An 11,333-nucleotide genomic window follows, 5' to 3' on the forward strand; every position below is an offset into this window, starting at 1 on the left:
ACCAGCAGTGACATCGACACATTGGTGTAATACAGGATTGCATCTCCATTGTATTCACACAATGAGGTAAATGTGATCGTTAGACTCATCTTGTCTGTGATGTATCGGCCCTGCGCAGTTCAGATAAATTTTACATGGAAACCTGCAAATAATCGTTAACTCATCATATATACCAAGCTTGAAATTTAGTATTAGCGACAAACGCGCGTTTTGTCTACACAACTCTTTAGTGACGCTAGAATCGAAAAAGTTAAAAAGACCAAATTAAAAAACTACGAAGTAGACAAACAGAAAGAACCTGAAGAAGAATGGTCATGATATACACTTGTTATATGCGTAAACTCGCAAAACGAATCAAATGAACAACAAAAGAAAGCGATAAAGGTCGATCTTAAAAACAGTAAAAAAAGATTTGAATGGAAAAGTCAGCAAAAGGATATGCATTCATATCGGAAATGTGTGAAAAACTGAATTATAAAAGAGGACAACATGTCAAAGATACAATTTTTAGGACAGGAGTAAAACAGGGATATTTGGTTGTAACAGAATGTTTAGAATAACCGAGTGACCGTGTGAACCATTACTGTAATCATTACTTTATTAACAGTTTTGAGTTGTGAACATTTTGCTTGATTTATGAATAAGATTTTATCTTCTATGGAAAGAAAGTAATCATGATTCCAAAGGAAAAAAAATAACTTCAGAGGGACGAAAGGTACCAAAGGGACAGTCAAACTCTTAAATCTAAAATAAACGGACAACGCCATGGCTAAATATGAAAAAGACAAACAGACAAACAATAGTACACATAACACAACATAGAACACCAAAGAATAAACAACACGAACCCAACCAAAAAACTAGGGGTGATCTCAGGTGCTCCGGAAGGGTAAGCAGTTCCTGCTCCAGGAAAAAAATACACAGAAGAGGATATCACTGCCATGCTGGACTTTTTAATTGACAACATATTTGTTGAATTTGAAGGTTTGGTCTTCTAAAAGACTATTTTAATCCCAATGGATACCAATTGCGCTCCTCTACTTGCAGATTCGTTTTTGTATTCCTATGAAGCAGAATGTATCCAAGGGCTTGTACAGAAAGGAGAAAAGAAATTGGTCCGGTCTTTTAATTTCACCTTTCGGTATATTGATGACATACTGTCTCTTAATAATAATAGATTCAGTGATCGCTTAAATTTAATTTATCCAAGGAAACTTGAAATTAAAGATACTACCGACACAGATAAATCTGCTTCATAATTAGACCGACAAACGAGATGGTTTTAATTTTGCTATAGTCAACTTTCTATTTCTGTGTAGCAACATCCCAGCGGCACCAGCATATTGAGTATTTGTGTCTCGATTGATACGTTCCTCTAGAGCCTGCTCAAAGTACTTTGATTTTGTTGAACGAGGAATACTGCTTTCTCAAAAGTTGCCAAGACAGGGCTATGAATCAATCAAATTAAGATCATCACTCAAGAAATTTTACGGTCGCCATCATGAGCTAATTGGCCATTATGACTAAAGGGTGTCAGAATTCATATCTGATATTTCTCCTCTGTCATAAAAACCTTCCATCATTACCGAACTGAACAAAGAAATAACACGACGGGTGCCGTATACGGTGCAGGAAATGCTTACCCTTCCGGAGCACCTGATTTCACTCCCGGTTTTTAGTTGAGTTCGTGTTGTTTCTTATCTATTATTTATAACTGTTGATGTAAATGTCCTTTGTTTTTTTAGTCTTTGTTTACTCCTTGGTTTTGATTGTTATTGTCTGTAAGAACATTTATTAAATTAATGGTAAGTAAAACAAAATTGTTATTTACAAAATTTCCTAAAAACCTTAAGCGGTACCTATTCCCCCGTATCATGCTCGATTTCCTGTAAAGTGGTTGGTCAAATGTGATAACTGTAATTCGTTCTTGATGAGAGGTTTCTTTGGATACGAATATAAGTGTCGAGTACATGCAACTTATATCACTTTAATTTAGGTAGATCATAGGCAAAAAGGACGCCTGTATTTCGACCTTGCTGAATATCTGCATTGTTCTATGCCATTCAGAAAAAGAAGGATTTTTGCCGTGTCACATGCCCTAATCTGTCTATTTTCATTGAATTGTTAAATACACTGCATCTCAAACTTCTGTGAAATTCTGCATTGTAGCAATACATTTAAATTTGACTATATTGTAGTTATAAGCCTGGTGAAATGCACGTGAGTATTCCCATGCCATGAATGGTATTGTTTCCGTCAATGGAATTAATGGTGTAATCTATGTTGTCAGCGACGTCACGTATTGGAAACAATATGAAACATCAAATTGATCAGTTTATTGTTAAGAATATCTGAACCTCTGAATACGATGAACAAAATCCCATGTTGTGTAGTGTATCAATTAAAAATATCGAGCCAAACATATGATGCATTTGCTTTTGGTGTTTTAACGCCACTCACGAGCACCGCGTTGAGGCTATTACGTGGCGATCAGTTTTTCACCGACCTTCAATAGGAAAACTGACAATCCTAGTTAATTAAGATTTGAGTCGAGTGCACCCGCATTAGCGGGGTTCGAACTCACAACCCCAGTGCTGAATGGCTAGTGATTACAGTCGTAACTACTTACACCAGTCGGCCGCCCCCCTATGATGTATTTGCGCGTCATGGTCTTGTTGTTTGCACGTTGGCCTGTCCTATCGAGCGTCCTTTTCAATGAGGCGTCCTTTTTCGAAAATAAAACCTTCAAAAATACTGCCAAAATTTCAGGATTATGTTTTTCGTTGTTACTAGACAGAAATTCTTATGAACTTGAAATTAAAGATACTACCATTCTTGTCCACCGGCATAGATCTTTTTCTGTTTTAATGAGTGCTGCTGTTGTTTTTATTGAGAAAAGTTTGTCTTCGTCCGATTACTTTTGCATAGATTTTTTGTAGAAATTGTGTATAATAGTAGACACATTTTTTTGGAACGTAACTACATTTTCTTTTCCATTGAGCACTGTTATTTAAACGGATGTCCTTCTGCTTCATGTATGGTTAAAATTAAGAATGGAAATGTGTCAAAGAGACAACAACCCGACCAAATTAAAGAGCAGACAACAGCCTAATGCCACCAGTGGGTCTTCAATGCATCGAGAAACCTCCGCACGCGGAGGCGTGCTTCAGCTGACCCCTATACAAAAAATGTATACTAGTTCAGTGATAATGGACGTCATGCTAAACTCCAAAATATAAACAAGAAACTAAAATGAAAAATCATACTAACAAAAGCCAGAGGCATCTAACAAAATTAATATTTCTTCGGGGTTAAACATGATTTGTAAGATCTCAACCATCCAACTTCACTGTGTCTAAACCACACCGGAAAAATTTGCTCGGACTCGATGGTATCTAACATCCGGCACAATGACGGAACACCAATAGACAAAAGAAAGGTAGGTTTCTCCTTATTTTTTTTATTTTTTTTATGATATCGAAGAATATATATACATATACAACTATTTTCTATTGTGAGATGCAATATTTTCTACAACCGTTCTATATTAACGGAGAAATAAGTCAAAATGCATGTCAAAATGACGAATTGAGTGAACCTTGCCTCGAAATTGTTTAATTTCTCGTTAAATTGTTCACATTGTACGGAAAGAAAGGTACGGGAAGATAGATATTGACACGGAGATTGCAAATTTAGTTATTATGAGCATCTCCATAATTGTATTTCTGTGTATGGAACGAAAGAAAAGGGTCATGTCAAATTAAAATAAACCGGTTTCGTCAATGTTGTTACTACACAATCACCCGGTTTCGTCTATATATATCACCCGGTTTTTTTTTTTTTTTTTTTTTTTTTAACAAACAATTTATGAAAAGAAACTTTGGCACGGATCTAAACATTGTCTTTCGAGAATTTAAATATGTATTTATTGTAAAGTAAACTTGGCGTGTTAAAATATATTTTAAACGGGCACTTTTGGACATAGTTAATTATGATAATGCACATTTTCCCAATGAAAGGCGTATGTATCCCTTATTTCACTTAACTTCAAACTAATTTTAAATGGAATATAAATACTGAATAGCAAACACTGGTATCTAATTATTTTGTAACATTATTATTTTTTCTTTGTTTATAATAGTAGTATGTAAAGATGAAAAATAAAAGGATGTGTTTTGATTGTGCCATAATTTTAATTTACTATAATACTATATTATATACACTTAGTTTACAATATTTACTATCAATTATTAATACATTTATGCATTCAATCATTGACGAACAGTCCCAAACCGACTATAGCCTATACTGTTCTGTACAAATTAATCATGCATGCAGTCCTGCCAGATTTTCTGGTACTATATATACTGTGTTACTTGCGCACTGAAGCGAATTTTCACACTTAAGCATCCATAACATAGCAGTGAGATTTGTAACTTTCTCCCCGTTTCTCATAGGCATGTTTTCACATTATTTTTACAGTTCAAATTCAATTGAAACTTCAAGATAACTTTCGAAAACAATATCTGACTGTTTTGTATTTTCAATGTGAATAAAAGTTGGTTTGCAAAACATGACCGTCATTTATATCTAGGTCTTATTAGAGCTTTCTTACAAATTGACGAAAGGTACGTATGCTTGACGAATCATACGTAAGACTCGTTTTAGGGATCCTTTATTTTTTCTTTATATACAAAGTCTTTTTTTATAGATTTATTCAACATTACTTTTTAAAAACATTGTAGCATCATTTTTAGCTAATCTCGATATTCCATTTTAACAATTTGCTGAAAGTGTACTGTAACAAATAAAAAAAAAATGTGAATCTTGTCGTTAAATTTAGACTAACGTACTCCAATAATGTAATTGAAATGTAATCGTGAAACTCGTGCTTAAAAAAGTTCCCGCGGAAATATGTGTACTCGTGGTTTACGTAAGTAACGTATCGGACGTAAGTGTATTTGACACTATTTTTCTCCGTTTGATTATATTAAAATCGTGTATTATTTGCGACATTATTATTTTTTTAAATAAACTTGATTTAGAAAAGAATGCTGTTTTACTGGATAAAACAAAGACTCTTTTAACTGTTATTGTAGAAATGAAATACGTGTTCCCTTTACCTTCGTTCGTACCTTTCGTCTATTTGTAAGAAAGCTCTATAAAGTAGAAGTGACGGTAACCACTTATCCCATAAACATTGACAATGAGACAACTTTCTTTTAGACACAAACATTATGTTGAATTAATCAAGTTTAGGTCAGCGTATGCCTTAAACAATGAGAAAAACACACAAACTGCATGAAAGCAAGCTATAACAGGGCCCTAAATTATAAATGTAAAACAATTCAAACAAGAAAACTACCTGCCTATTTTATGTTCAAAACGCATATGGTATAAAGAAACCAAAGACAACCAGGGAATTACAAGCGTGTGATTCGGGAATGGACTGAGTCAAAGTGTTGTCGCTGACACAAACAGTACAACAAAAGTACAAATAATAAAAAAATTATGAAAAAAACTTAACTCGTCCGATGACAGAGCCTTTATAGTAAATGCGCGATGTGTGCCAAAACTTGTATCATAATTAAAATTATCCCTTAAATATAATAAATATACATGTATTAGCAGTTTACTATGAAGTCCACTATCACTAAACTAGTATAAATATTAATTAAGGAGCCAGCTAAAGGACGCCACCGTATGCGTGAGTTTCTCGCTTCATTGAAAACCCATTGTGGCCTTCGGCTGTTTTCTGCTCTATGGTCGGGTTGTTGTCGCTTGGAATTTGTATGTACTTTTCATGTTGATAGACATTTTTAAATAATACGTCCACTTTGAAATAAACTGAATCCGTCTGTCCGTATATATTGTCAAAATATATTGACCAACGTCAGTGTACTATCACCATAACACAACGGCGACAGTACAGACTTCTTTATTTTTTTAGTAATGTTAACAAAATAATTATAATGGAATTTTGTCGATGACCTGAGACTATTTTACTATTATACTAATTTGTACATAGCAGTATAGTTACAATAAGGGATAAAAAAAATATTTTAATGCATGGTAGTTGTAATCCTACATTCATTTTCTATGTCGATTATGCATGCATATACAGTTGTCTTATTATCAACGTTTATCCTTAAGAAGATTTATTTTTAACGATTGTAGAAAAGATTACATACATAGAATGAGTAGATTACTTATAAAGGTGTCCATCCTTTTGTGCGAGAAAATCACATATCAATTGTGTGTTTCGATTTTTAAGACCGTAAACTTTAATTTCAAGTTTAAACATGTTCAACATATTTTCCCATAACTCATATAGAAAACGCATATTTAGAGAGCTTTAATCTCAATATGCTGTTAAAAAATTTCGGAATGCAAAGTAAATTAAAATATTTGTGTTCTATAAGAGTAGGAATTCAAGTTTTTGCTTATTATTTATTTGAATTTGAGACTCATATAAATAATAAGCCGTTGTCCGGTGAACGAATTTGTTTTCCAACGACCCACAAAACTCCTTTTGAACGCTGAAGTTAAATAATCAATTATAATGTAATGCGATTATGATTTTTTTTATTTGACCAAACCGGGTTATGCCTTTTGAAATCTATGACGAAACCGGGTTGTATACATTGACGAAACCGGCCAGTTCCATTTTGACATGACCCATCTCTTTCGTTCCATACACAGAGATACAATTATGGAGATGTTCATAATAACTAAATTTGCAATCTCCGTGTCAATATCTATCTTCCCGTACCTTTCTTTCCGTACAATATGAACAATTTAACGAGAAATTAAACAATTTCGAGGCAAGGTTCACTCAATTCGTCATTTTGACATGCATTTTGACTTATTTCTCCGTTAATATAGAACGGTTGTAGAAAATATTGCATCTCACAATAGAAAATAGTTGTATATGTATATATATTCTTCGATATTATAAAAAAAATAAAGAAATAAGGAGAAACCTACCTTTCTTTTGTCTATTGGTGTTCCGTCATTGTGCCGGATGTTAGATACCATCATATCCGAGCAAATTTTGCCGGTGTGGTTTAGACACAGTGAACTTAGTCCAGTCAATCTAGCATAAATTTTACCCTAACCCGAAAGTAATTGCAATAAAATATTTGTATGCCCCACCTTATGCTTCACCGACGATAGTAGAGGGGCATTATGTTTTCTGGTCTGTGCGTCAATTCGTCCCGCTTCAGGTTAAAGTTTTTGGTCAAGGTAGTTTTAGATGAAGCTGAAGTCCAATCAACTTAAAATGATCTTTCTAATTTTAGAGCCAAAGTAGACTTTTGACCCCAAAGTCACAGTCCTCTGAACATAGAAAATAAAAGTGCGAGTTTCAGGTTAAAGATTTTGGTCAAGGTAGTTTTTGATGAAGTTTAAACTTAGTACACATGTTCCCTATGGTATGATCTTACCAACTTTAATGCCAAACTAAAAAAAATTATCCAATTTTACGGTCCATTGAACTTGGAAAATGATAGTGCGAGTGGGACATTCTTGTTAAGTTTGAATCTTTAGCATTATACCCCAAATATACAAAGAAAAAAGTTCCATAAAAACTTACTTGAGGAAGACTAAAAAAATCACCATTTAAAATTCCTATGGAGATTTGCATTTAAAAAGGAGATAACTCTTGCGGAAAAAGGCAGAAATATCAATAAAAATTGATACAAAATTATACCTTTACCGCTTCTATTCATCAGAATGTATTGATTCTTGATTTTTTTAGCGGTCTGTAGAGTATAACTAACAACTCTAAAGTTGTTTTCATATCTTTTATCAAGCTATAATCTAGATTTCGTAATTCATTAGTTGACCATTTATTGAAATTTTCAACATGTCAAGGTAAAGAATCTATAAATTTAATCAAAATGATTAAGCATGTATTCTTCTTTTTGTGGTTTAAAGTTTCTTTAGATAATTAAGTTGCTGAAAAATATAATATACAGATTTAAACAATATCAAATTTTCACATTATATTTTCATAATAGTCACAAAGGTTCAAATTTGCAATTTCTTTAATGAAAAATGCATGACAAAAATAAAACTACCCATAATACTTCGGTTTTGTACATTTCATGAGCCGAAGATTATATAATTTAGTCAAATACAAACTTTTAACCCCATTAAAGTATCATACTTTAATAAATTTCAAGAAAAACCACCAAAACTGACCAAAAAAAGACTTATTTTTGCAAGAGTTATCTCCCCTTCCATAGTAAATTTCCATAGGAAATTAAAAATGCTGATTTTGCGTTTTCCTCGAGTTAGATTTTATGGCACTTTTTGTCTGTGTATATAAAGGGCGTACTGCTATAGATTAGATTTAAATATTTTCTGTTGCAATTAGTTTGAGGTTAAATCTTAGTTTGACTGGACTACTATACCTCTAGCCGATGTAGAAAAAACAAACACACAACAATGCGCACAGTAAAACTCAGTTCAAAAGAATTCCGAGTCCGACGTTAAAATAGGTAACAAAAGAAACCAAACAAAATGACAATGATACATTAAATGAACAAAGGTCTACTAGTAGTTACTTACATGCCAGCTCCAGACTGCAACTCAATGCTCTTCAACTTCGTAATTTATTTGGCCTTTTAAACTTTTTTGGATTCGAGCGTCACTGATGAGTCTTTTGTAGACGAAACGCGCGTCTTATGGAGCTACCATTTGATTTTTATGGGGGTGGGGGGCTAGGATAAAATTTGAAAAAATTAGACAGGACAGGAGTTTTGAGTAAAAAAAAGGCCGGATTTGACACTTGCAAAAAAAAAAAAAAGTCAGGACGGCAATTTAGGTAAAAAAAAATCTCCCTTAGTTTAAACATATTTATTTATAGTGGATTGGGAAACAAGTTTTGCAACTTATATTAATCCCTTTCCACTTTGCGGGTGCGAGTGCTGCCTTGTAGCGGCATTAGCCTGCTCTTTTTCGAAATCTACAAGGGTGTCTTTAACGTGCAAGAGATATGGTTCTCTCTTAACACGGTTCAGCCATTAATTGTCCTCTTCCGACGGACTATCATCGTTTCCTCAAGACCATACTCGCAAATGGTGTCAAGGGAGAGCCGAAATTTCAGTCCCTGAAATTTTCATCCCAGACAGGAATCGAACCAAGAACCTTGGTGTTAGTAGTCAGATGCACTAACCACTACACCACGGCTTTCGTCTGGCGTATATACTAAATTTAGTCCTGGTATATATGATGAGTTTATTTACATGCCAGCTCCAAACCGCAATTCAACTGATTGAAAATAAACTCATCATAAACTCCAGGGTTAACATTTTATATATACGTCAGACGCGCGTTTCGTCTATAAACGACTCATCAGTGACGCTCGAATCAAAAAATGTTTAAAAGGCCAAAATGAAGTACGAATTTGAAGAGCATTCAGGACCAAAAATTACTTCTGCCAAATATCTAAGGTATCTATTCCCGAGGTAGATTTATTTCTTCATCACATGAATATCAAGTACAATCCCTCCCGTTAGGTGTATAGTATTATACCATCATAACATTTATGAGAATATAACTGTCTATATGCTTCACTACCACACAAATCTTTCATTCGATCCACTACACATGTAGATGTAGGTCTTTGGTGGTTATTGATCATCGTCATTAACTCCAAAAACAATCAAGCACTTTAAAGAAATGTTGAATTATTTTGGATTTAATTTTAGTGATAGAATGTTGCTTAAGAAAAGTCGATCAGTATTGTTATAATAAGTGAGGGTCGGCAATCCGATTACGGTCTACATTTTCTAAAATATATATTATACATTTATACATACAAAAACGAAACGTAAAAGAAAAAAACCCTCAATTTAATCTTGTGGTTAAGGCCAGTCAAACTCATAAATCAGAAATCAAATATTTCACAATATATACTAATATAAAGGAAAACAGCTGCGCCATGAGCGCATGATACGCCCGACGTCTTGTGTGGAAGTTTTATGCAATAATCATAAATAGTTTCTGAGAAAGTTTTAAGCAATAACCATATATTGTTTTTGAGACACAGCGGGACATGTGAAACCCCTAACCCTGTTTTTTTTTTCTTCGAAAAACTAAATATCACTAAAATAAAATTTTGAATCAAAACCAAAAAGTATACAGATCTTTAGATTAATATAACAAAGAAGTATGTAAAGTTTTAAGCAATAATCATAAATTGTTTTTGAGATACGGCACAACATGTAAAAAAAACCCTCCCCCTTTTTTACAAAATACTCAATAACTCAAAAATGAAATCTTGAATCATCACCAAAAAGTATATAGATCTTTAGATTAATTAAACAAAGACATGTGTAAAGTTTTAAGCAATGATCATAAATCGTTTATGAGATATGGTGCGACATGTAAAAAAAACCCTCCCCCTTTTTTACAAAATACTCAATAACTCAAAAATGAAATTTTGAATCATCACCAAAAAGTATACAGATATTAAGATTATTATAACTAAGAAGTGTTTAAAGTTTTAAGCCATAATCAAGAATCGTTTTTGAGATACGGTGCGACATGTGAAAAAAACACACCCCTGTTTTAGTTACAAAGTGCCGTAACTCAAAAAGTTTTAATCTAATTTTCACCAAAAAGTATACAGATCATTTGACCATCATAAGAAACAACTATGTTAAGTTTCATGAAATTTGGATAAGTTGTTCTCAAGTTACGGTGCGACATGTTTACGCCGGACAGACAGACGGACAGACGGACGGACACCGGACATTTGTATACCATAATACGTCCCGTCAAAATTTTGACGGGCGTATAAAAACGGAAAGTCCCTAATCAAATAATAGAACACATCAAACAAATCGACAACAACTGTCATATTCCTGACTTGGTACATGCATTTTCAAATGTAAATAAACAGCTGCGCCATGAGCGCATGATACGCCCGACGTCTTATGTGGAAGTCTTATGCAATAATCATAAATAGTTTATGAGAAAGTTTTTAGCAATAACCATATATTGTTTTAGAGACACGGCGGGACATGTGAAACCCCCCACCCTGTTTTTTTTACAAAAACTAAATATTACCAAAATATAATTTTGAATCAAAACCAAAAAGTATACAGATCTTTAGATTAATATATCAAAGAAGTGTGTAAAGTTTTAAGCAATAATCATAACTTATTTTTGAGATACGGCGCGACATGTAAAAAACCCTCCCCTGTTTTACAAAATACTCAATAACTCAAAAATAAAATTTTGAATAATCACCAAATAGTATACAGATCTTTAGATTAATAGAACAAAGAAGTGTGTAAAGTTTTAAGCAATAATCATAAATT

This window comes from Mytilus edulis, unplaced genomic scaffold (assembly GCF_963676685.1).
Source record: "Mytilus edulis unplaced genomic scaffold, xbMytEdul2.2 SCAFFOLD_263, whole genome shotgun sequence".
NCBI classification, from domain to species: Eukaryota; Metazoa; Mollusca; class Bivalvia; order Mytilida; family Mytilidae; genus Mytilus; species Mytilus edulis.